The sequence below is a fragment of the Pristis pectinata genome, chromosome 39 (genome assembly GCF_009764475.1).
Source record: "Pristis pectinata isolate sPriPec2 chromosome 39, sPriPec2.1.pri, whole genome shotgun sequence".
In the NCBI taxonomy this organism is placed as follows: Eukaryota; Metazoa; Chordata; class Chondrichthyes; order Rhinopristiformes; family Pristidae; genus Pristis; species Pristis pectinata.
The window spans coordinates 8,103,345-8,126,863 of record NC_067442.1 but is presented as its reverse complement, the minus strand read 5'-3'; the positions used below and the strand labels follow the sequence as shown (position 1 = coordinate 8,126,863).

Below are 23,519 nucleotides of genomic sequence, written 5' to 3'. Positions count from 1 at the left end.
AATCTGTGCAGCCACTCTCATGGAGTGATGGACTTGGATCCCGTTCCCTCTCGACATCAACACTGTTAAGGGTCCTGCCGTTAACTACGTACTGTCCCTGTAGATGTTATCTCCCAAAGTGCAATACCTCACATTTGGCAGCATTAAAATTCATCTGTTGATTATCTGCTGATATCGGCAACTGATCTATATCCCACTGTATCCTTTGGCAATCCTCAACACTATCGAAAAACGCCACCAATATTTGTATCGTCTGCAAACTTACTAACTCGCCCATCCACTTTTCCAGCCAAGTCACGGACCTCCCACCAGAATAAGACCCATCGACTACCACCGTCTCTCCACCATGGGAAAACCCACTCCGAATCCAAGAATCCAATCCAGAAGCCGTTCTCAGTGGTGATTCCTGCTGTCCCTCATAATTCCCCGAGCACGGCTGTAACGGTGACCGGCCTGTAATAACTCAGTCTGTCCTTGTATCCCTCTGGAACTACGGATACCACGTCAGCAGTCTTCCAGTCCCCAGCACCCCACCTGTAAGCCAGAGAGGGCTGGGAAATGACGGCAGGGTCTGCTATTTCCACCACGCTGCTCTTACAGCCCGGGACTGTTTATCAGGGCCGCTGAATCTCTGTGTGTAAAGGTGCTGAACATGTTTCTTCCCTCTGATCCGTCCCTCTCTCCCACTCCTCCTGCTCCTGTTCCCGCATGTTATCATTCAGCCCCTCGTGCCATCTCCACCGGTCAATGATGTCCCGGCTGGTCTTTGACCTCAGCACCACCCTCCTGCACTACCCACAGGTTCAGCGACTCCATGGATGACTAAATATCTCCCATAATCTATCAGTCTCAGCCCTGAATATACTGAAACCTGGGTCTCCACAATCCACAGGTCAGGAATATCAAGGGGAACCATCCTCTGATGAAGGAAGCAGCTTCTGGACTTTGTAGACTTCACTGTAGACCCTCAGACAGCAGAAACACCTTCCCTGTATCCGGTCCTGTCACACCCTCCAACAATTCTGCAAGTCTCATTGGGTCTCCCCTTCTCCTTAACCCCATAGAATACAGGCCCAGCCCACTCACTGTCCCCTCACACAGGGGACCTGCCCTCCCTGCAACCAGTCCAGTCAGTGTGGGGAACAGTCACTGCACTCCCTCTGTTGCAGGTAGATCCTTCCTGAGGTAGTGAGACCAGACCTGGACACAATGTTCAAGCTGCGCTCTCACCAGGGCCCCATATAATCGCAGTGAGACATCTCTACTCCTGCTCTCCAATCCTCCTGCATCACAGGACAACATCCTGTCGGCTCCCTAATGCCCTGCTGTCCCTGCATGGTCACTGCCAGTGGTTTGTTTACAAGGACACCCAGGTCCCTCTGAACATTTCACTCTGTCCCCATGTAAAAAGTTCTCTCCTTTTCCGTGTTTCCTCTGGGAGTGGATGAGCTCACATTTCCCCACATTCTGTTCCATCTGCCCCGTCCTCACCCATTCACTTATCCTGTCTACACCCCAAACCTCTCTGCAACCTCTCACTGCTGACACTGCCCCCCAGCTCTGCAACACCAGCAGACTTCGAGTCACAGAGTTATACAGCACGGAAACAGGCCCTTCATCCCAACTCGTCCATGCCGACCAAGTGGCATTCCTGAAATGTTCCCATTTGCCTGCATTCGGCCCACATCCCTGTAAACCTTTCCTCACCCTGGAGCTGTCCAAATGTTTACAAATGTTGTAACTCTACCCGCCTGTTCCACCTCTTCTGGCAGCGTGTTCCATATACGCACCACGTTCTGTGTGATAAACCTGCCCCCAGGTCCCTTTTAAATCTTTCCTCTCTGACTTCAAACCTGTGCCTCTAGATTTGGACTCCCCTCCCCTGGGGAAAAGACATTGGCTGTTCATCTGACCTATGTCCGCCATGATTTTATAAATGTCTCTGTGGTCACATACACTTCAGTGGAGAAAAAGTCTTAGCCTATCCAGCAGGACATCACCCAGGCCCTCGAGTCCCAATAACATCCTAAAATCTCCTTTGCACCCTCTCCATTTGAATGACCTGCGTCTGACAGCAAGGCACCCAGAATTGTACGCAGTGCTTCAAATGCAGCTTTCCCAACGGCGTGTACAGCAGTAACATGATGTCCCAGTTCTGGTGCCCAATATTCTGACCAATGAAGGCAAGCATGTCAAACGCCTTCTTGGCCACCCTGTCTACCTGTGTTGCCACTTTGAAGGAATGAGGTAACTGAACCTCCAGGTCTCTCCGTTGTACAACACTCCCAGGGCCCGATCACTTACTGTGTCAGTCCTGCCCTGGTTTGTCTTACCAAGATGCAACATCTCACATTGATCTGATATTCCATGGCCCACTGACATAGTTGATCAAGATCCCTTTGTAATCACAGATTGACCTCACGATCTACCTTTTTGTGATCTCTCACCTTATTGCACTGCACTTTCTATGCAGTTGTGACACTTTACTTTGTACTGTTATTGTTTTTTACCTGTACTACCTCAATGCACTCTGTACTAACTCAATGTAACTGCACAGTGTAATGAATTGACCTGTATGATCGGTTTGTAAGACAAGCTTTTCACTTTGCCTCGGTACGTGACAATAATAAACCAATAAAACACCATATAAGTTTCTTATCTGTCCACTATGCCATCCAGTTTAGTATCATCTGCAAACTCACTGACCATGCCACCTACACTCTCATCCAAATCTTACATATAAATGATACTGATACAAACAACAGTAGACCCACCACTGATCCCTGTGGTGCACCTCTGGTCACAGGCCTCCAGGCTGAAAAATTACCCCGTCTCCTGCTATTAAGCCAATATTGTGTCCATTTGACCAGCTCACCCTGGGTCACATGTGATCTGACCTTCCAGACCAGCCAACCATGCAGGATATTCCTTGCTGAAGTCCATGCAGACAATGTCTACCGCACTTCCCTCATCTATCTTTTTGGATGCCTCTTCAAAAAAAGAACAACCAAATTTGAGAGACACAATTGCCAAAGACAGAGCCTGGTTGACCATCCATAATCCGTTCTTGTCTTTCCCAATGCAGGTAGATCTCGGCTCTCAGACCACCCTCCAATAACTGCCCCATCGCTCTGTAGCTCCCAGGCTTTTCCTTGCAGCCCTTGTTAAATTACAGCACAACGTAAGTCACCCTCTATTCTTCCGGCCCCTCACCCGTGGCTATCGATGATATACGTATCTCCACAAGGGGCCACACAATTTCTTCCCGACTTTCCCACAATGTCCCAGTATACACTTGGTCAGGCCTCGGCGATATCTACCTTGCTGCATTTTAAGATTTCCAGCACCTCCTCCCCTGTCACACGGTCTCTCTTCAAGATATCTCTATCCCCAGTTCCCTGGCATTCATGTCCTTTTCCATTGTCAATACAGGTGCTAAATATGTGTTCAGAACCTCACTCATACCCTATGATTCCACATACAAATGATCTGGTATATATTTAAGGGTCCATATTCACTCCTGCTATTTATCTGTTGTATTGGAAATGTGTGTCTGGGCCTTGGGCTCAGTGTGGGACTGAATGTCTCTGCTGTCTGACACTGTGGAACTGATAAGCTGTCGGTGTATCTGTGCTTTGTAAAGTACCTTGCGTGTCAGAGACGGAGCGGCTGCTCTGTTCCTAGTGCCTCGGGAGGAGGGAAAATCAGAGTTAATTGAAGTATCTCCCTGTGGGAAGGAAAAGGAAACGGGATCAGTGAGGGAGAGGTAAAAAGCAGACGGCTGTGTGAAGCAGCCGGTGCAGCCAGTGCCAGTGTGTGAGGCGACTGCAGGGCTGCAGCTCTCAGCTTCTGCCGACCAGCAGAGGGCGGAAGCTCCGCACCAAGTGAGGGACACACACACAGCCACATCCCGGCACGGATCCGGGAATGGGACTTCCCATGGAGCAGGGAGACTTACACAGCTCGCATTTCCACTCACCTCTCCGGTGGGACTCGTCGTTCAACCCAAGCAAAACCGCCGTTGTTTACACTGTGTCCCCCACACTCCTCACCTAAAGACTGCAACAGACGCTCTGTATACAACTAGCCCCATTCTGAGTGTCCTACTCTGCGTCGACTGCTCACTATCCAGTAACAACACACATGGGGATACTGGAACCAAACCGGGGACTTTTCATCCTGGTCTAGGGAGAGGAAGCTGCAGTGACAGTAACCGGCAGCTCTTTCCCACTCTCCTCCCCCCGCCCTGCCCAACCCCAGCCTGGGAACGGTCTCTCCCTCCCCACTCACTCCATGTACCGGGCCCAGTCTCTGCTCCACTCCGCCTCTTCCCTCCAGCCGCCCCCTCCACTGCCCGGGTCCGGACTCCATGCCGATCTTTGAGCCCATCTGCGGAGCCGCTCCAAGGGCTATGCGCTGCTGGAAAGAGGCTGCTGTCAGCGCCCTGCCGCCGGGCCCGGGAGCTCTCCATTCTCGGCTATTTTGAACATGCTCCCGCCGTTCGCTGAGGGAATGGTGCTCACAAACGAAGCTGCAGCACACGGGGCATGTGCTCTGCCGCCCGCTGTCAATCAGGGCCAGGGGCTGGGCTACACGGAGCATGCGCTGCTGTCCGCCAGACGTTGCAGAGGGAAGCTCAGTCCGTCCTTTCCCCAGTTCACTTTGATCAGAGTCTGAGCGAAGGTTCCGGGGCTGGGGGAGGAACAGGGCGGTTTTACACCCGGAACCCGTCCACTGTAAAACATGTCCACTTGGGATCGTTCTCTGTAAAATGTTTCTGCTGCTCTTGAGGCTGAACACAAGGTCCCTTCTTCTCGGGAGACTCTGCCGTCCCGGCTCACTGCATACCGGCCTGTTCTACATGTTGGGTGTGCGATGAACTGATCACTGCAACAACAATCTCTTTATCACTATTAGTTTTGTTTTATTCAAAATTTCTCTTGTATTTGAAAAATGCGATGATGCTGGAGGAACTCAACAGGTCAGGCAGCATCCGTGGAGAAAAGCAGGCGGTAAACGGTCGGCTTAGGACCCTTTAGAAACAGAAATAAACATCTCCCCGTCGGGGAATTGAACCCCGGTCTCCCGCGTGACAGGCGGAGATACTGGCCACAATACTAACGAGGAACTGATTGAACGATAGAGACTGACATTCGGTTGGCAGGGTACAGGAGAACTCACAGGTTCACCCCGGTGTTTGTTGGTTGACTGTAAAACCGGCGCCTTTCAGACATCCACTTCACTGTGTGACTGGAGGGGTCTCAGGATTCTCCAGTGATTCAGTCACTGATTGTGTTCAAGGACTTGCTGGAGGAGAGGTTCCTATTCGGATATGATTGTGTGTTTGGTGTAAGGAACATTCATAATCAGGATTTTCTTTCTTGGTCACTAATGCAGGGAAATATCTGTATGTTGCCAACGAAAGCAGTGCGTTGTTGGTTCCAACCAGCCTCCTAAGGGAGTGGGGAAGGGGGAGATCTTCGTCTGATCCTTGTGTCAGGACTGCCCATCTCCGCCCGTCATCCACCTGTGAGTTAGGCTGTGTTTCTCTTTCCATTGGTGCAGTCTGCCCTGCTTGAGTGCAACTTGGGATCTTTCTCTGTAAAGTTTTACAGCTATTCCTGAGCCTGTCTTCTCCAGACAACCCCGCAATACAGCGTGACCATGCGGGAGTTGATAGCTGACAGCAACAGCCCTGGTTTAATGTGCTCGGAGTGACGGACTAGGGCACTGAGGTAACACGGAGTAGCGCTGAGATACAGACTTGCTGAGGGGATATTTGGGTAAAGAGGCTGAACACAAATCACTTCATCTTGGGAGTCACTCCCCAGCCCGGGTTCACTTCAGACCGGACTGTTCCACATTCCCGATGTCCAAAGAACGGATCACTTCAACAGCAAACGCTCTATTGGTTTAACTTACTTTTTAAAATTCAAAATTGTTTTATTTTTCCAGTTATATTTGGAAACCGAAAAACTGTCTACCCCTCGGCGAATTGAACCCGGGTCTCCCGCGTGACAGGCGGGGATACTGACCACTATACTAACGAGGAACCGATAGAAGGATGTGTCATTCGGTTCTCAGGGTACAGGAGAACTCACAGTCACCTTGATGTGTGTTTGTTGACTGCAACACCGGCGCCTTTCAGACACCCACCTCACTCTGTGACTGGAGGGGTCTCGGGATTCTCCAGCGATTCAGTCACTTACTGTGTTCAAGAACCGGCCGGAGATGGGGCTCCCATTAGGGACTAACTGCATGTGGTTGAGAATGATATTTCTAATCAGGATTTATTTTCCCATTTACTGATGAGAGAGGCAGGAAATGATTTATCGCTCTTACACCATTTCAGGATCGACTCTCACATCGGTCCGATCCCGGTTGAATAATCACACGGTGTTGTGTGACTCTGGTCTGTTGGAGGGTGGAGACATCAATTGTAAGGAACAGGGACTGCCGCAGAGTGAGGAATGACCCGTCAGAAAGCAGCTCGGGGACTGGTGATCGAGTCACAGAGTCAAGCAGCACTGGAGACTGTTCAGTACCCGCATCTCCTGCAGCATCTTCGAGAGATGGTGGTATAGTGTGAGCAAATCTGCTTCCTGAGCAGTTGAGCCGGGGTCGATTCCCAGCCATCACAGGTTCCAGAGTTTTAATCCCCGACATCGGAACTGTCACAAGTAAACCTCTTAAAGAACAACGATCTGTACAGAACTCGAGGTCTCGAGTGCTCTACTTATGCTAATCTGTGTGTAACTTGCTGAATTTATTTAGTTAGATGAGTGAGGGTTAGAGAGCTACCATCGCTGTTTCATTAATCGTCACTTTCTGTGAGCAGGTCAGTGTGTCAGGGAAGGAATTCCCGTCCCTCACCTTTACCCGGTAAACCGATCACTGCAGATTCCGGTTCTCACTCTGTCCCAGATTCCCACAGCAAACTGGGACACATGTGGTCGCCCCATTACAGCAAGGATGTGAAGGCTTTGGAAAGGATGCAGGAGATAATTAACAAGACGCTGCCTGGAGGAACTGTAAGGAGAGATTGGAAAAACTTGGGCTGTTTTCACTGGAGCTTCCGGGGCTGAGAGCAGACCTGATAGAAGTTTATAAAACTATGAGAGGCATAGATAGCGCAGGCAGGCTGATGTATTTACTAGGGTAGAAATGTAAAATACTGAAGGGCATGCGTTTCAGGTGAGAGAGTTTAAATGTGTATGTAACACGTGTTTTACACAGAAACTGGTGGGTGCCTGGAACGGCCTGCCAGGTGCAGTAGTGGAAGCAGATACGATACTGTTTCTTCGCAGGCTGTTGGATAGGTACATGCATATACAGGGAACGGAAGGATACGGGCAGGGATTTGGGGGGATGTGGATCATGTCCACACAGAAGAATTTAATCTAATCCTGCATCGTGGTCGGTGCAGACATGGTGGAGCAAAGGGCCTGTTCCTGTGCTGAACTGTTCGATGCTCTATGATCCCGACATGTCCCAGATGACGTGTTTACACTGTGACGTCGTTCTGTTCACTCCCCGTTCCCTCTCTATGTTTACCCTGTGCAATCTCTCCCCTCACTCCCCCTCCGTTCCCAAACGTACTACACCCGGTGCTTCTGCACTGACAGGTGTAAAACAGGGTTACAGTGTCACACAGCACAGAAATGTCCACACCAACCGTAACATTCCTGTCTGTACTAAACCCGTTTTCCAGCACTTGTCCACAAACGTCTCTCCCTCAGCGGTTTAAATGTTAATCTGGACACCTCATCAATGTTGTGAGAGCTCCTGCCTCCGCCACCCCCTCAGGTCGTTCAGTCCAGAAATCAACCATCCTTTGGATGCAAACCTTCGTCAGACCGTCTCCAAACCCTTTCCCCTGTCTCGGAACTGGATATTTCTGCCCATCACCAGTCTGTCATTGTAGCTCCGTGTTTACCCTTTCCATGGGTAAAGCCGGCCTGTCCTGTGTGTCCCAGGCCCCGTCACGTGATCTGTTTGGTCTCACCCTGTCAGAGATGTTCCCCTTGTTCCCCCCACTGCCCACCCAACCTTCTCTTCCGCTGAACATTCACTTGTTCTCTCTCTGTCCGGTTCTAATAACCGGTTCCGGCACTGAAACTTTAACTCACCTTCGATTTCCGCCTAATCTGCTGAGTGTTTCCAGAATTTTCTGTTCTATATCAGAGCACAGCTTCATACAGCAGAGAACATTGTGTATTGGACTATATCTCAGCACAACAGGGACTGTCGTTCTCCTCCACGAACCTGTCCACATGGAATAATGGAATGAAAGGAACTTTAATATTGAAACGCGAGATTTTCATTCTAAGTGAAGTGAAATGTATATTGTGGGGATGTGTGAAGTGACAGCGTCCTGTTCTAAAATGTTCAGCTGAAGAATAGCAGAGGATGGTTTCGATCCATCGACCTCTGGGTTTTGGGACCAGCACGTTTCCGCTGCGCCACTCTGCTGTTGGGCAAACAGTTGCGTCGTTCTGTATTCCATCTTTTATTCTTCTTGCTGTTTTCCTTTCCGACTTTACACAGTTTCTTTTGCTGGCTTCTCTCCTTTCCCCTCACTTACTACTTTATCTCTTCCCACCCTCTCTCTCTCTCTCTCTCTCTCTCTCTCTCTCTCTCTCTCTTGTTCCTTACTTCCTGTCCCAGACTGTTACCATCACTGTGCTGTCTGTGCTGTCTCCCGAGTACAAGGTAAAATTAAGAGGTGCATCTCTGGGAGTTGATGATGCAATATTACAGGTGCTTTTTCCATGTCAGATGTCACTTTCCCATCTCTGTGTCTCGGGACAACATCAGGTTTAGTATTGCAGCGTCCGAGTCAGTTCTGAGGTCATTCAGAATCCTTAGCAGGTACTTGTTCCGGGAATTGTTCAAAGTTCAACATGGTGATGCCGGGGATTGAACCCAGGATCTCATATATGCAAAGCATGTGCTCTCCAACTGAGCTACATCCCCAGTGCTGCTCGGTAATTTCAGAAGTCTGCTCGTCTGGGTCTCACCCGTCGAGCATAAAACAGGATTATTGGAACACAGAGAACAAGGCTGACACCGGCCATTCAGCCCATCCTGCCCGACCATTCAGTGTGTGCATGGTTCATCATCCAAGTTCTAGCACCTTTTCCGCTCTCTCCCCACACGCCGTGAAAACCTTTTGGGGCAGGGGCCATTTAAAATTAAATCAAAACAAGACATTAGTTCTGGCAAGTCCGTTATGTCCAAGTATGTCGCCGGAGGAAAAGAACACATTCTGGTAAAAAGAAATCGGAGCATCCGGACTCCGGATGTGAGACCCCGCAGGGAGTGCTCCCACTGAGCTCAGTCGCAGGGAGCGCCCGCCTCCGGACAGCGCAGTGTTACCCAGCTGACAATGACACGGATAGGAAAAGCTGCCGGATCCCCAGCGTCCCCGGCTGGGCTCGAACCACCAACCTTTCGGTTAACAGCCGAACGCGCTGACCGATTGCGCCACAGAGACACCCTGAAGGAAGCGGGGATAAATGGTCCATTCCCGGGTCGGGAGGCGGTGACCAGGGACCGGTGCTGGGACCCAGCTTTTCACAACCTCCATCAATGGTTTGACTCAGGGAGTCACGGACAATATAAACCAGAAAACCATAGAAACACTCAGTACGTCAAGAAACATCTGTGGAGAGAGAAAAACAGAGGTAACATTTTAGGTCGGAAACAGGGTCAGGAATGACAGGACCACTGCACAGAATTTGCAAGTCAACATTTCAAATTCATAACGGAAGCATTGAAACACAGTAAAAACGGTGTCATTTATTACATGGAATTTTCACTCCGGGACCAAACAATCAACATCCCCTCAAAATTACACCGGCTACTCCGGCCGGACCCACTGCTCCCGTAGTCGGCAGGATTCGAACCTGCGTGGGTAAACCCCAATGGATTTCTAGTCCATCGCCTTAACCACTCGGCCACGACTACCGCGGTCCCCACCGCCCGGCAACCAGAAGGACATTGGCCATGGTCTGGGATCAGTGTGCCCCGGGATGGACGGGGTCAGTACAGATCCTGGACTCAGATAGACAGGACTGATCCTGAACTATAAACAGAAACTGCTGGAAAAACTCAGCAGGTCAGGCAGCATTTGTGGAGAAACAGAGTTTACGTTTCAGGTCGATGTCCTTTCACCCTGAACTCCGGGCGGGAAGTTCTATGGAGCGAGTCTCACTCAGAGTGGGACAAGGTCTCCTCACCCCGCTACCACACCCAAGCCTCCCACTTTGCTCTCAGTCTCTGAATGTGGGCATCAGCAGCAGGGGCAGCGGATATTGCCGTTCCCCAGCTTCCCTGGAAAAGGTGGTACCGGGCTGCCTTCCTGAGCTGTGGCGCTCCGTGTGGTGAGGGAGCTCCAGGATCCTGACCCGGCGCCCAGGCAGTGATGGCGATGGGGGGACTCGGCAGGGTGGCCTGGGCTGGGCGGCCGGGCTGGTTTCACTCCCCTCCTCCTTTCTGATCCACCTGACGGGTTGCCGGACCATCACCAGACGCGGGTGAGGACGGCGGGTTTTCTTCCTCCAGCACCCAGGATTCAGCAGGTGGGAGAGACTGAGATCGGTTGGTGGGGCTGAGCTGATGTTCCGTCTGCTGTCATAGGCTATTGACCTGACACTTTTGCCTTATCTCTCCACGGGCACTGCGTGACCTGCTGAGTTATAGAACATGTTTTTCTGCCATGTCCGATTTCCAGCAACCGCACTATTATCGGCTGTTTGGACTCGACGCTGGATATACAAGGGCGGACATGGACTGGGGCAAGACTGACATCGATGCGTGAAATTCTCCCCTGACTTGCACAAGTTTATTTTAATGAGTATTAGGGGGGTGGTGGAGCCTTGGTTTTCAAGTACAGAGACGCTTAACGTGACAGCAAATGCAGATAAGGGTGTGATGCATTCAAACAGGGAGTTCCTTCATGAGGCGCTGCATGGAATTTAACAGAAGGATGGCTTTGTTCCAAACATGTTAGAGTTTGAGTCGGCCCACACTGGAGGGCTGCGTGTACTTCTGTTCGCCACACTGCAGGGAGGGCCAGATTGAGCGAGGGAGATTGCAGAGGAGATTCACCGGGATGTCAAATGGCGATGGGACTGGAAGAGGAGTACATGGACTGGAGGTGAATTATCGGAAAACGATGGGAGGGCTGAACACAGAGGGAACAGGGAATGTGGCCTGAGACAGAAGAGGGAATTCCAACATCCAGTGCGCGCGCTCAGGGTACAAACGGGGATATTCCTGTGGAACAGGGAGAGTGACTGAGACTGAATGAAGATATGCCATCGTTCTGCGCAGAAGAAGAGGACCGAGTCTCTGTCGGGAATGGAGGGGTGTGAGGAGAGAGATTACACAGGGTAAACTCTGACACGAGCGAGTGGTGAATAGTCGGACGTCAATCAGTGTGAGCACATCATCTTGGACATGTCGGGATGTGTCTGAGTTTTCTGTAGGCATCTGGAATAGAGAGATTAAGAGCTGGAGAATGCGTTGATCCGTTCATTGATTGACCGGTTAAAGATGAGGGATGAGAATTATACCGCTGATCTCCTTTCAAGAAGTGACGAAATAATCTCCCTTACACTCATTACCAACCTATTTTATTTAATAGATGTTGTATGAACTTTATTCGGAAATTAAACCCTGACAGCGCTGGCGCGACGAGCCTCATATTTTGCAGTTTCAGATGTACTCAATGGAGTACATGGTGCAGTACCTGTTCCGTCCATGTGATTTTCCCATCCTCCAACAGATTGCATTTACACAAAGCGGAGTAGTTATTCAGCTGAGAGTCGACATCTGCAACAGCTGATGAGCTATGAATCGAGTTTCTTGCAACTCACATCAGCTGTGAATCAATCAAAACTCTACCTTTTCAATGATACACAGTTTACCCCAAAATTAAGGCACACGTTTCTAAGAGCAGAGATTTCTAATAATACCCCAGAGCACTCCGATCTCATTATAGTCGCGGTGTTTCTGTCGGTGGCCCAGTATAGTTTCTGGTCAATGGTAACACCCGGGGTTTTGATGTTCGGGGACTCAGTGATGGTAAAACAAGGGAATGCCGACGTTAGATGGTTCGACCCTCTCCAGTCGGTCATGGGCATTGGCTGGACTTCTGTTGCGAGAACATTATAGAAGCTTGACTTGGCAAATTTAGAAAATGACCCTTAGATTGTTCAATGACATCTCAAATGAGAGTGATGAAGGTGATCTCTCCCTCGTAATTCTTACGGTTTCTCGCTCAGTTGACCACTCTGTAATCCACTGCTGCTTTATGAAACTACACTCGCTTGACTGTAGGCATAGGCAAACAAACTTGTAACTGGTAACGAATTGGAAAGCGAGAGGACATTGAATGGGAGGAGAGGTCCGCGATGTTTCATGGTTGTGGCACCCAGTGACGAATTGAAGACAATGGTGGATTTTCATCTGGAGACAACAAGGACTGATCCGGCAGGGTTTCATGGAGGTGTAATCAGGGCGCGGGACTTTCCACACAAGAATAACGTGAGGATATTACGTTGAAATTTTGTGGCGTTTTGTTTTCGTTTTCACTGGGATTGCGGTTGGTTGGTTATATAGGATGACGACTCAGACCAGACACCTCCGGAAAGATCGTTTTTTAAGCGAGGTTCTGGAAGGATTTGGCCTGGCAAATCTGAGGTTGGATCAAAACCTTGGATGAACAACAAAAACATTAGTGATTAATGTCTGAAAAACAGGCGGAGGCTGCAACAAACGTCACGTGTGAGATGAGGTCAGGTCTCTCAGTTGGAAAAGAGCAGGTGTTTCGCGCCGAATGGCCTACTTCTGTGCTTCTGAATGCAGATTTTCCACCTGTATAATTTTGTGAATACTGATTCGTTATCTTAATCACAGGTGACGCCAGTATATGTTTGAATGTGTTAATGTTTTCAGGGTTAAATGAATACAGTATCTTTTTATTACATTAAATGTCCTCAGCTGTTCCCGTGACTTCCAGCACGAAAACCTCCCGAAATCCAAAGGTAGTAATGAATCTTTCCCTTCATGGGGCTACTGCCAAACTAAAATCCCTCTCTTAATTTCAGAAGCAAAGAATGCCGCGCTAACTGTTGCAAATGATACATATATTAAGCTCAGTGTCCATGTTACAAATAATACTGATCCAAAGAATTGTTCTATTTCAGCAGCTGAAATGTCGCGTCGTCGAAATTAAACTTGCACCACTCTCCTTTGAAAAGGGTTAACGTATTTTTTTTCAGTTAATAGCTTGTGATATCCCTCGAGGAGCCAAATTCATTACACAATGACACAATTAATAAAAATAGCTTGCCGTATGGATTTGTTTAGTGGATTGAACCTGATGTGAACGCGTAGATGTTCACACGAAATGTCTCAGTGGAATTTCCATCCCTTGTATAAGAGTTTGTTGAACCAATTACTGGTACACCCGGGCAGTTGGAACGTTCTGAGCAGCGGATCGCTGCCTCTCAATGAAAATGGGGTATCCAGTAATTTACTACATCGCGAGCATTTTTTATCCTGCAATTGCAGCGGTTGGTATCCCTGGTAAGATAATGGATCTGGTTACTATTTGTGTGGTTCCCTCTTCAGGCTGTACGCGCTGCACTGCACAACAGCCGTCTTCATACCCAGAGCATCTGCTGCCGCACTTGACGACTGTTCCCAGAATGAAGACGCTTCAAGCATCTGTTTGTTTGCTTTTTATTTTCGCGTATTTTGAACGACTTGATGTCCGTTTATCTGGTCAATTAAATCAGTGCCGATATTAACATTGGTCCAGCATTCTACCCTCCTCTTCTTTCAGAAGTGTTACGGATATATACTGTTCTAGGTCGGAGTCTGAATTAGTAGAGAAACTTAGAACTTTATAACAACAACCTGGCAACTCTTTCAGTGAACTTTCCAGTTTACTCTCGACACGCAGGTCTTTTCTACCATGTGTCAGCAAATGAGAACTCGTGTTCCAAATCTGTCTAAATGTCTCGTCAATATCAACAATAATGTGAAAAATGTTCGATTCCCCGCTGCCGTTCTTTTACAAGTATTTGTTTTAAATCTGCTATTCGACTTCTCAAACATGTTATGCCCGAAGGAACAGTCTCCCTGGGTCCTATTTGTTACCACTGACAATGTTCGCTTCAGCATTTTCAGCTCCAATGATGGACCAAATCTCCATGACTGGAACTATCAGCGGCTCACAGGTAAGTTCAAATCACCCGCTGTAAACTGCTGGAGAGTTGCCGACGAAACTGTCACTCCGGTCCGCCATTGTCCTCCAAATGGAGTGTAATGCCGGAGCCCGGACGGACTGTATTTTCTCGCTGAGATTCTAAGCCAGCGAATTTCATGCATAGGATGAGAGTAACGGAGACCATTCGGCACGGTCGAGCGGAATTGTTAAATAAAACGGATCCATTTCAGTGTTGTTGGAATAACTCGTTTTTTTAACTTTGCAGTTAATTTAACGGCGATTGTGATCCTGTCTCGGGGAAAATGTGGACTCTCCAAATGCATCACCCGTTACCTGGTGGGAATGGCAACAGCAGATCTCATGGTGGTTGCCGTTGTTGCTATTGTGGAGCAGACTAATTATATCTATATTTATGCAAATTTTTTGCTTATTACTCCGATTTGCGCCATGACACTTGTACTGAGGGTTGTAACCAGGCACTGTTCCGTTTGGCTAACTGTGGGTTTCACTTTCGATCGATTTATTGCAATTTGTTGCCAAAAGCTGCAGGAACGATACTGCACCCAGAGAAAAGCGACGGTGTTTATTGTGACCGCGGTTGTAGTGAGCTGCGCTGTATGTGGTCCCGTCTACTTTATGGTGGAGCCTGACGTCATAATAGACAACATTCCATGGCGATGCGTTTATACCGCCAATTACTTGAATTCATCGGCGTGGAAAGGATACGAGTTATTTGACAGTATCTTAACACCATTGTTACCAATCTGCTTAATTCTGGCATTCAACGGGTTAACAGTGAGACATATCATAGCGGCAAATAAGGTCCGCAGGGGACTCAGGAACAGCAGTGAGAATCAGAAAGATGAAGAGGTGGAGAACCGGAAAAAGTCAATGATTTTGTTGTTCGCGATATCAGCCAATTTCATATTATTTTGGATGCCTTATGTAGTATGGTCTATGACCTGGCAGGCGCAAAATTATTCCTACACAGATAGATATTTGAATACCCCGACATATATCCTGCAGCAATTCGGATATATGTTGCAAATACTCAGTATGTGCACTAACACGTGTATCTATGGACTGACACAGAGGAAATTCAGAAAACAGCTGAAGAATGGAGTGAAATATCCGTTAACATTAAATGGGCAGCTATGCAGATAACTCACAACTGTAGTTGCAATTTGGCAGGGCATTGAAATTATGTTGATTCATTAGCGGGTTTGGCAAATATGCCACTGATTCATAGAGTCATAGATTCATAAGGTTACATGGACGTCAACTGGCCCTTCGGCCCTACTCGTTTATAGCAGCCAAGATATCTATCTACGCTAATCCTATTTGCCTGCGTTTCGCCCATATCCATCTCAACCTTTCCTGTCTATGTACCTGTCCAAATCTTTTTTAAACTTTGCAGTTGTACGTGCCTCTACCACCTTTGTCAGCTCATTGCATATACCCAACGACTTTTGTGTGAAAAACCTGTGCCTTAGATCCATGTTAACCTGTTAAATCGTAATGTCGATATGTTTCAGGATATCATAGTTCTCATCCCGGAGCTCACCAGATTCCGTGTTCTTCTCCACGGTAATACAATGATAATAAAGGAATGTGCCTAACCATCGGGAACTGTCATAGTCACGGTTATATTCATTGATTTAGTTGCGTTGTGGTACTGGGACAAGGAACTAAGTGGTCCAAGTCTAAATGAGCCGGCTTCAGCCGATCAATTGTAAAAATCTCCTCGCGCCCCCCAATGTTCAGCACGAACGTAGACCCGTTGTTCCTGACGACCTGGAACGGCCCTTCGTACGGCGGCTGCAGCGGTGTTCGTTGCTCGCCCCTCCTGACGAAGACAAACTTATAGTCTTGGAGGGAAGTCGGCACACGGGTCGGGGCCTGTCCGTGTCGCGAGGTGGGTATCGGGGCCAGGTTTCCAAGCCGCACGCAGCCGGTCGACGCCGCGGCAGGTGCTTCCTCTGGCCCCCGAGGAGCTGGTAGGAACTCGCCTGGGACAACTAAGGGCGTCCGTAGACTATTTCAGCGGACGAGGCATGCAGGTCCTCTTTTGGCGCTGTGCGTATCCCCAGCAGGACCCAGGGGAGCTCGTATACCCAGCTGGGCCCCTTAAGGCGGGCCATGAGTGATGACTTCAGGTGGCAATGGAACCTCTCCACCAGCCCATTGGATAGGCGGTGGTGAGGTGGATCCGGGAACCTCACAAGTCGGCGACGGCAGACCACAGGCCGGAGGTGAATTGAGCTCCCCTGTCTGAGGTAATATGTGCCGAGACACCGAAACGGGCCACCCAAGTTGACAAAAGGGCCCATGCGCAGGACTAGGTGGAGGTGTCTGCGAGGGGAATGGCTTCAGGACGGCGGGTAAAATGGTCGACAATCGTGAGGAGGTACCGCGTTCCTCGGGAGACTGGGGGTGGGGGCGACCAGGTCGACATGGATATGGTCGAACCTCCTGCGGGTAGGCTGAAAATCCTGCAAGGGGGCCTTGACATGCTGCTGTACTTTCGAGGCTTGGCAGTGTGTGCAGGACCGGGTCCATTCGGAAACCTGTTTCCGCAGGCCATGCCAGACGAACTTGTCGGACACCATCCGGACAGTAGTCCGGATGGATGGGTTTGCGAGGCTGTGGATGGAATCAAACACCCGTCGACGCCAGGCAGCTGTGACAATGGGGCGGGGTCTACCTGTGGAGATATCGCAGAGAAGGGTGCGCTCTCGGGGCCTACCAGTAGGTCTTGCAGTTGCAGGCCCGAGAATGCGGTGCGATAGTTTGCCATCTCCATTCCGTTCACTGTGACTCCGCCAAGTCGCCGAAATCCACCACCTAGGACAAAACGTGGATGGTGGGCCGTGACAGTGCATCCGCGACCACGTTCTCTTTCCCAGACAGATGGATGACATCAGTGGTGAACACTGAGACGTACGACAAGTGCCGCTGCTGCCGTGCTGACCAGGGATCTGAGACCTTGTTGAAAGCGAAGGTCAACGGCTTGTGGTCGGTGAAAGCTGTAAACGGCCTGCCCTCCAAGAAGTATCGGAAGCGTCTGACATCAAGGTACAACGTCAACAGCTCGCGGTCGAAGGCGCTATATTTGAGCTCTGGTGGTCGAAGGTTCCTGCTGAAGAACGCCAGCGGTTGCCAACGCCCTTCGATAAGCTGCTCCAGAACGCCTCCGACTGCTGTGCTGGAGACGTCGACCGTGAGGGCAGTCGGGACGTCCGTACGAGGATGCAGTAACATGACCGTGTCCGCCAGGGCCTGCTTAGTTTCGACGAACGCGGTGTGAGCCTCTTCCGACCAAACAACGTCCTTGCTTCCGCCCGACAGGAGAGCAAACAACGGGCGCATGATGCGGGCGGCGGTTGGTATGAACTGGTGATAAAAGTTTACTTTACCGAGGAATTCCTGCAGGCGCTTGATGGAGGTGGGTCTGGCGAAATGGCGGATGGCGTCGACCTTTGCAGGCAGGGGCGTTGCGCCGTGTTTGTCGATCCGATGGCCCAAGAAATCGATTGACTCAAGCCCCAACTGGCATTTGGCTGGGTTGATGGTCAAGCCGAAATCCCTCAGGCGAGAAAGGAGTTAGCGGAAGTGCGTGAAATGTTCCTGGCGGCTGCTGCTGGCGATCAAGATGTCGTTGAGATATATGAAGACGAAGTCAAGGTCGCGCCCGACCGCGTCCATCAGTCGTTGGAAGGACTGAGCAACGTTCTTGAGGTCAAAGGGCATCCGGACAAATTCACAGAGGCCGAAAGGTGTGATCAGCGCCGTCTTTGGAATGTCGTCCGGATGTACCGGGATCTGGTGATCCCCGCGGACGAGGTCTATATAAACAGAAATGGACCGCCCGTTCAGGTTGGCAGCGAAATACTGAATATGCGGCACGGGGTACCGGTCCGGGGTAGTAATGTCGTTCAGGCGCCGATAATCGCCACAGGGTCGCCAGCCTCCAAATGCCTTGGGACCATGTGTAGCGGAGAGGCCCATGGGCCGTCCGACCTGCGCATGATCCCTAACTCCTCCATTTTTTTGAATTCCTCTTTCGCGAGGTGGAGCTTGTCCGGGGGTAGCCGCCAGGCGCGGGCGTGGAGGGGAAGGCCTTGTGTGGGGATGTTATGCTGGACGCCGTGCTTGGGCAAGGTGGTGGAGAACTGAGGCGTTAGAACGGACGGGAACTCTGCCAGGACCCTGGCGAACTCGTTTGTCGACGTGGTGATGAAGTCAAGGTGTGGGGCCCGTAGTTTGACCTCACCCAACGAGAACGTTTGGAAGGTCCTGGCATGTACCAAACGCTTACCCCTCAGGTCGACCAGCAGACTGTTGGCGCGAAGGAAGTCTGCCCCGAGCAGTGGTTGCACGACGGCGGCCAGGATGAACTTCCAAGTAAAGTTGCAGGTGCCGAACTGGAGGTGCACCAAACGGGTACCAAAAGTCCGAATGGAGCTACCGTTGGCGGCTATGATAGCGGGCCCTGGTGTGCAGTTGCGAGTCTCGTGGCTTTTGGGAGACATGACACTGTCTTCAGCTCAAGTGTCTACTAGGAAACGACGTCCGGAACGCCTGTCCCACACATGCAAGAGGCTATGCGGGTGGCCAGCCGCCGTAACCATCAGCGGCGGCTGGCTCTGGCGTTACCTGGAAACCTGCATGGTGGTCGGCACCTGCGGGCGTCATTGCCCCACCGCTGGTGGTAGAAAGACCATTAGTCGGTCAGTGTCACAGACCTGGTGGCGGGAGGGGTGCGTTCGATTGCCGGGTCCGTACTGCTGGGCTGCTGGGTACGTGGCGTGGCAAAGCCCTCGACGGACGCCCCGCTCTCCTTTTTCTCCCGCAAAAGGACGTCTGCCCGGGAAGCCACCTACCGGGGGTCGCTGAAATCGTCATCCGCCAGGAGCAGGTGGATGTCGTCGGGCAACTGTTCCAGGAAGGCCTGCGCAAACATCAGGCAGAGTTTGTGGCCGTCTGCCAGGGCCAACATCTCTTTCCTGAGCGCGGAGAGGGTTCTGTCACCCAACCCATCGAGCTGGAGGAGACGGTAGGCCCGCTCGCGTCGGGAAAGGCCGGAAGTCTTGAGAAGGAGGACCTTGAACTTATCGTACTTTTCCTCCTCCAGGGGCGCCTGAATGAAGTCCTTCACCTGCGCTGCGGTGTATTGGTCGAGGGTGCTCACCACATTATAGTACTTGGTGTCGTCCCTAGTGATCTGGCGAATCTGGAACTGGGCCTCGGCCTTGTCGAACCAGACGCGAGGCCGGAGGGTCCAGAAGGTGGGCAGTTTAAGGGCTACTGCCTGTACCTCTTGCTGTGCAGGCATCGTGGGTCCAAAATCGTTTGGGGCCGTCGGGGTCACCAATGTAGCGGCTAGCTACGCACTACGACATGAGGACACAGAGTCGCTGGTTTGAAATCCGGTCGAATGAACGACAGTGGAGTGCGTCTTTAATATCCGAAAACTTCCTGCGCTACAGTTGCCGCGCTGACGTCACGCGCGTGTCACCTGACCTTCCCGCGCGCGGGCTTTCCCAGCCAGATGATGGGGTAGAAGGAGGGCCCCTCGCCATCTTGGATAGGGGCCTTCGACGACTTTCGCGATGTCGGGAGCCTGTTCAATGCCGGTGCGGTGAGTCACTACATTATAATCAAGAAATTCAAAGACAGGCATCACCCCTCATTGTTTAGGACAAGCTTCCACCTCTTTGTTCACTGCACCCAGTACTCCTATTGTCTAGCATAAGGGGATTGACCAAGGTCCCGGACAAAGTAATTAACACCTTATCCATTGAGTCAGCAGCTTGCGTGCTGTTCCTTGCGAGGTACTTTTTTCCTATCAGCTTTGGGAATGGTTACAGTTTTTAACCCTTCACTTCCTCAGAACGAGCTGTCAGAGGAAGTGGGCGAGGCAGGTACATTAACAACATTTAAATGACACCTAGACAGGTCCATGGATGGGAAAGGTTAAGAGGAATTTGGGGTAAAAGTGAACAAATGGCACCAACTCAGCTGGGCACCTTGGTCAACACGGAAAAGTTGGGCTGAAGGGCCATTTCTGTGCTCTGTGGTTCTATGACCAGTTGTAGTGTCAGCTGTAAACTAACTAACCATGGCGCCGGCATCATCCTCCTGATCAATATCTGTGAGGAGCAGCAGAGGAGCAGCGTCGCTCCCTGGGACACACCGCTGGCCACAGGCCCCCAGGCTGAAATGGAGGGGATGTGAGGACACAAGAGGGGCCACAGAGGGAGGGGTAGAGATGTCGTAATTTCCCAGGGCTGGAGAGGGGGACAGAGAGGGGGAAGGTGTGAGGTCGAAGGAGGGATCTGCCCCCAGGGTGAGGCGGGGAGCCGGGGGAGGGAGGCGCCGACACACACAGTTCACTGGCGGCAGCAGCATGGGAAGAGGCCGCTGCCCACAGTGGAGGAGCCGATGGCATCACCTCTCAATCTTGCAACCCCAGCAGGTACAGAGCGGCCCCGCTTCAGTTCATTCCCCGCCCCGCCCGGGGGGAAGTCTCACACCCACCCCCGTGCCTCGCCGCTGCCCTGGGCCCGGACAGGCCCGTTGCTGGGGGAAAGACGTCCGTGATGGCGCGCGACCTCTGTGACGTCAGCGCGTAAATGGGTCACATGGGTGCCGGGAGTCCGGTGATGTCAGACAGCAGCCTGGGAGGCGGGGCGGAGCGAGCTGTCAATCAGAGGGGCGGCAGCGGGCGGTCGGGGTTTGAATCTGCAGCTGGGGAAGGACAACAGGAATTGTCAGCGGAGCAGCAAAGGGGGGATTCACATGGGGCGCGGCAGCCTCTGCACACAGAAAGGGAAAGGTCCCGCACACTGGCATTCAGGGAGCTCGATCCGCTCTTCAGAGGGTCGGAGAGACGGGTTTAAATGATCAGCGTTAAATGAGGAGAAGATTGAAACTAAACTGAAATGCTGGAAATCTGGAACCAAAGCAGAGACCGCCGGAGACACTCAGCAGCTCAGGAAGCAGCTGTGGGGAGAGGGAGAGAGGGAACGTCTCAGCTCAGAGCTGGGAACGGGGGCAACTTCACGTTAAATTGCAGAACAGAATGGGGGAGATCCATGGGGTGTAATGAGTCTCTGTATAACCCGAGGCCGCCGAGTGGGGCAATGGGAGCAGAGAGACGGTGAATGCGATGACGGTATTTATTTGGCTTAGAAATTGTTAATAACAGGGATTCATTCATTCACAGTTTCATAGCGTTTTACAGCACTGAAACAGGCCGTTCGGCCCTCCACGTCCATACCGACCAGTGGGCACCCATCCGTATTAACGCCATCTTCCAGCACCCGGCCTGTAGCCTCTCCATACCTGGGCAATTCAAGAGCTCGGCTGGACTCTCAGTAAATACAGTCAGCAGCTCTGCTTCCACCACTCTCCGGCAGTGTAGTCCAGGTACTCACAGCTTTCTGGGGGGCAAAAGTCCCCCTCAGATCCCGGCAAACACTAAACCGGAGTCTTCCAGCTTTCTCTTTCTGATCTGGGGAAAAGCAATCCACCCCATCTACATCCCACATAATTATATTCAACTGAAGCTTGCCACTGTCCCCTGCCTCAGAAAAAAACAGAACTAGCGTCTCTCGTCTCTCCTCATAACTGAACCGCTCCATCCCACGCGTCAATCTGGTGAATCCCTTCTGCACCACCATCACCTTTTTCCTGTCTGTGGTGACCAGAACTGCACACAGTGTTCCAATTGAGTTCTCACCAGTGTTTTATAACGTCGGAGATAACATCGCCGCTCCTAAATTCAGTGCCCTGACCAATGAAGGCCAAAGTCCCATGTGGCTTCTTAACCACGCTATCTCTTTGTTTCAAGCCTCATAGAACGTGTACACCAAGGTGTCTGTTGCACAATACTCCCTCAGACCCTACTTTTCATGTGTAATCTTGCCCTCCCAAAACGTAGCACAGCACATTTATCAGGACTAAACTCCATCTGCCATATCTCAGCCCACTTCACCAACACATTGACCTGTGGCTTTAGACTACCCTCCACAACATCAATAACTCCACGAATATCCACATCATCTGCAAACTTACTGATTGCGGTTCCTTCATCCACTTCCAAACCATTCACCTGTATCACAGACAGCAAGGGCCTTGACACCAAGGACAACAATCGGCTCTTTCACCAACCACCATCCCGGCAGAAGAAAGAGCCGCCCCTCCTATTCATTGTCCTGTTACTGTGAGCGGCGCGGACACTGCTAGGCTGCGGAGCCTCACTAGAATTGGTTCCGGGAGTCACTGCTGTTCAGCTAGTCTGTGCCCCGCTCTTATTTCCGGTATCTCGACTGGAGTTAGTTACAGTAAAATACATTTAAATCCTAATCCTTCTCATTTTTCTCTGCGCAAGATACACAGAACTTAAATACATTGTATGTCACCCATTAACTCTAGAGTCCCGTTTATAATTTCATACACGGCTCCCTTCCCCGCACTCATCCCAACAACTGATCAGCCCTTCCGCAGACACCGTGAGTAGCTCTGAAAAGAGCCTTTGGGTCACTGGGTTCACTTTATGTCGCTTCACTTGCTGGCGCCGCCGGTTTTCTTGGGCAACAGCACGGCCTGGATATTGGGCAGCACCCCGCCCTGAGCGATGGCTTGTTGAGCTCCTCGTCGTTGCGGACGGCCAGCTGCAGGTGTCTGGGGATGATGCGGGTGTTCTTGTTGTCCCGGGCCCCGTTGCCGGTCAGCTCGAGGATTTCAGCCGTCAGATACTCGAGCACAGCAGCCAGATACACTGGCGCTCCGGCACCCACCCGCTCAGCATAGTTGCCCTTCCTCAGGAGCCTGTGAACAGGGCTCACCGGGAACTGCAGTCCGGCCCGGGACGAGTGAGACTTGGCCTTGTACAGAACATTGCCGCCGCCTTTTCCCCGTCCGGACATTTCCACAAACTCAGCAAGTGTTTCCCAGAAAATTTGAGAGATTCCTCCCGCACTCGGCCTTCTTGTACCTTCTGGGGGGAATACAGTAGGGCGCTTCTGATTGGTGAAGAGCGCCTAATGTCATTAGTGAGTGGAATAGCCCAATCAAAGAGCAGCCTTATTCAACCAATGAACAGAGGGCAGCTGGAGAAGCGCGGAAAACATCTGTCAATCCGCCCAAATATATTGAAATTTGAAAAGCCCGCCAAAAAAAATCTTTTGTTCAACGATAATCCAAAATCAAATTATAGAAGTGTATATGTAAAACCTATCTCCTTATCTTCCCCCGTCACTGAGTCCCGACA

At 50.9% G+C, this 23,519-nt stretch overlaps 1 protein-coding gene, 2 non-coding genes and 1 pseudogene across 6 annotated transcripts in view; all 4 read right to left on the bottom strand.

Annotated features, from left to right (window-relative positions):
* The window catches only part of LOC127587210 (histone H4), a 226,995-nt gene that overhangs the window by 145,347 nt on the left and 58,129 nt on the right, over positions 1-23,519 (bottom strand). The gene's annotated exons all lie outside the window — the stretch shown is intronic.
* Positions 9,423-9,496, bottom strand: trnan-guu (transfer RNA asparagine (anticodon GUU)). The gene has a single exon. It is a non-coding gene; the product is annotated as a tRNA-Asn (tRNA).
* On the bottom strand, positions 9,888-9,969 carry trnas-aga (transfer RNA serine (anticodon AGA)). The gene has a single exon. It is a non-coding gene; the product is annotated as a tRNA-Ser (tRNA).
* LOC127587208 (histone H2AX-like) lies at positions 22,811-23,175 on the bottom strand (annotated as a pseudogene).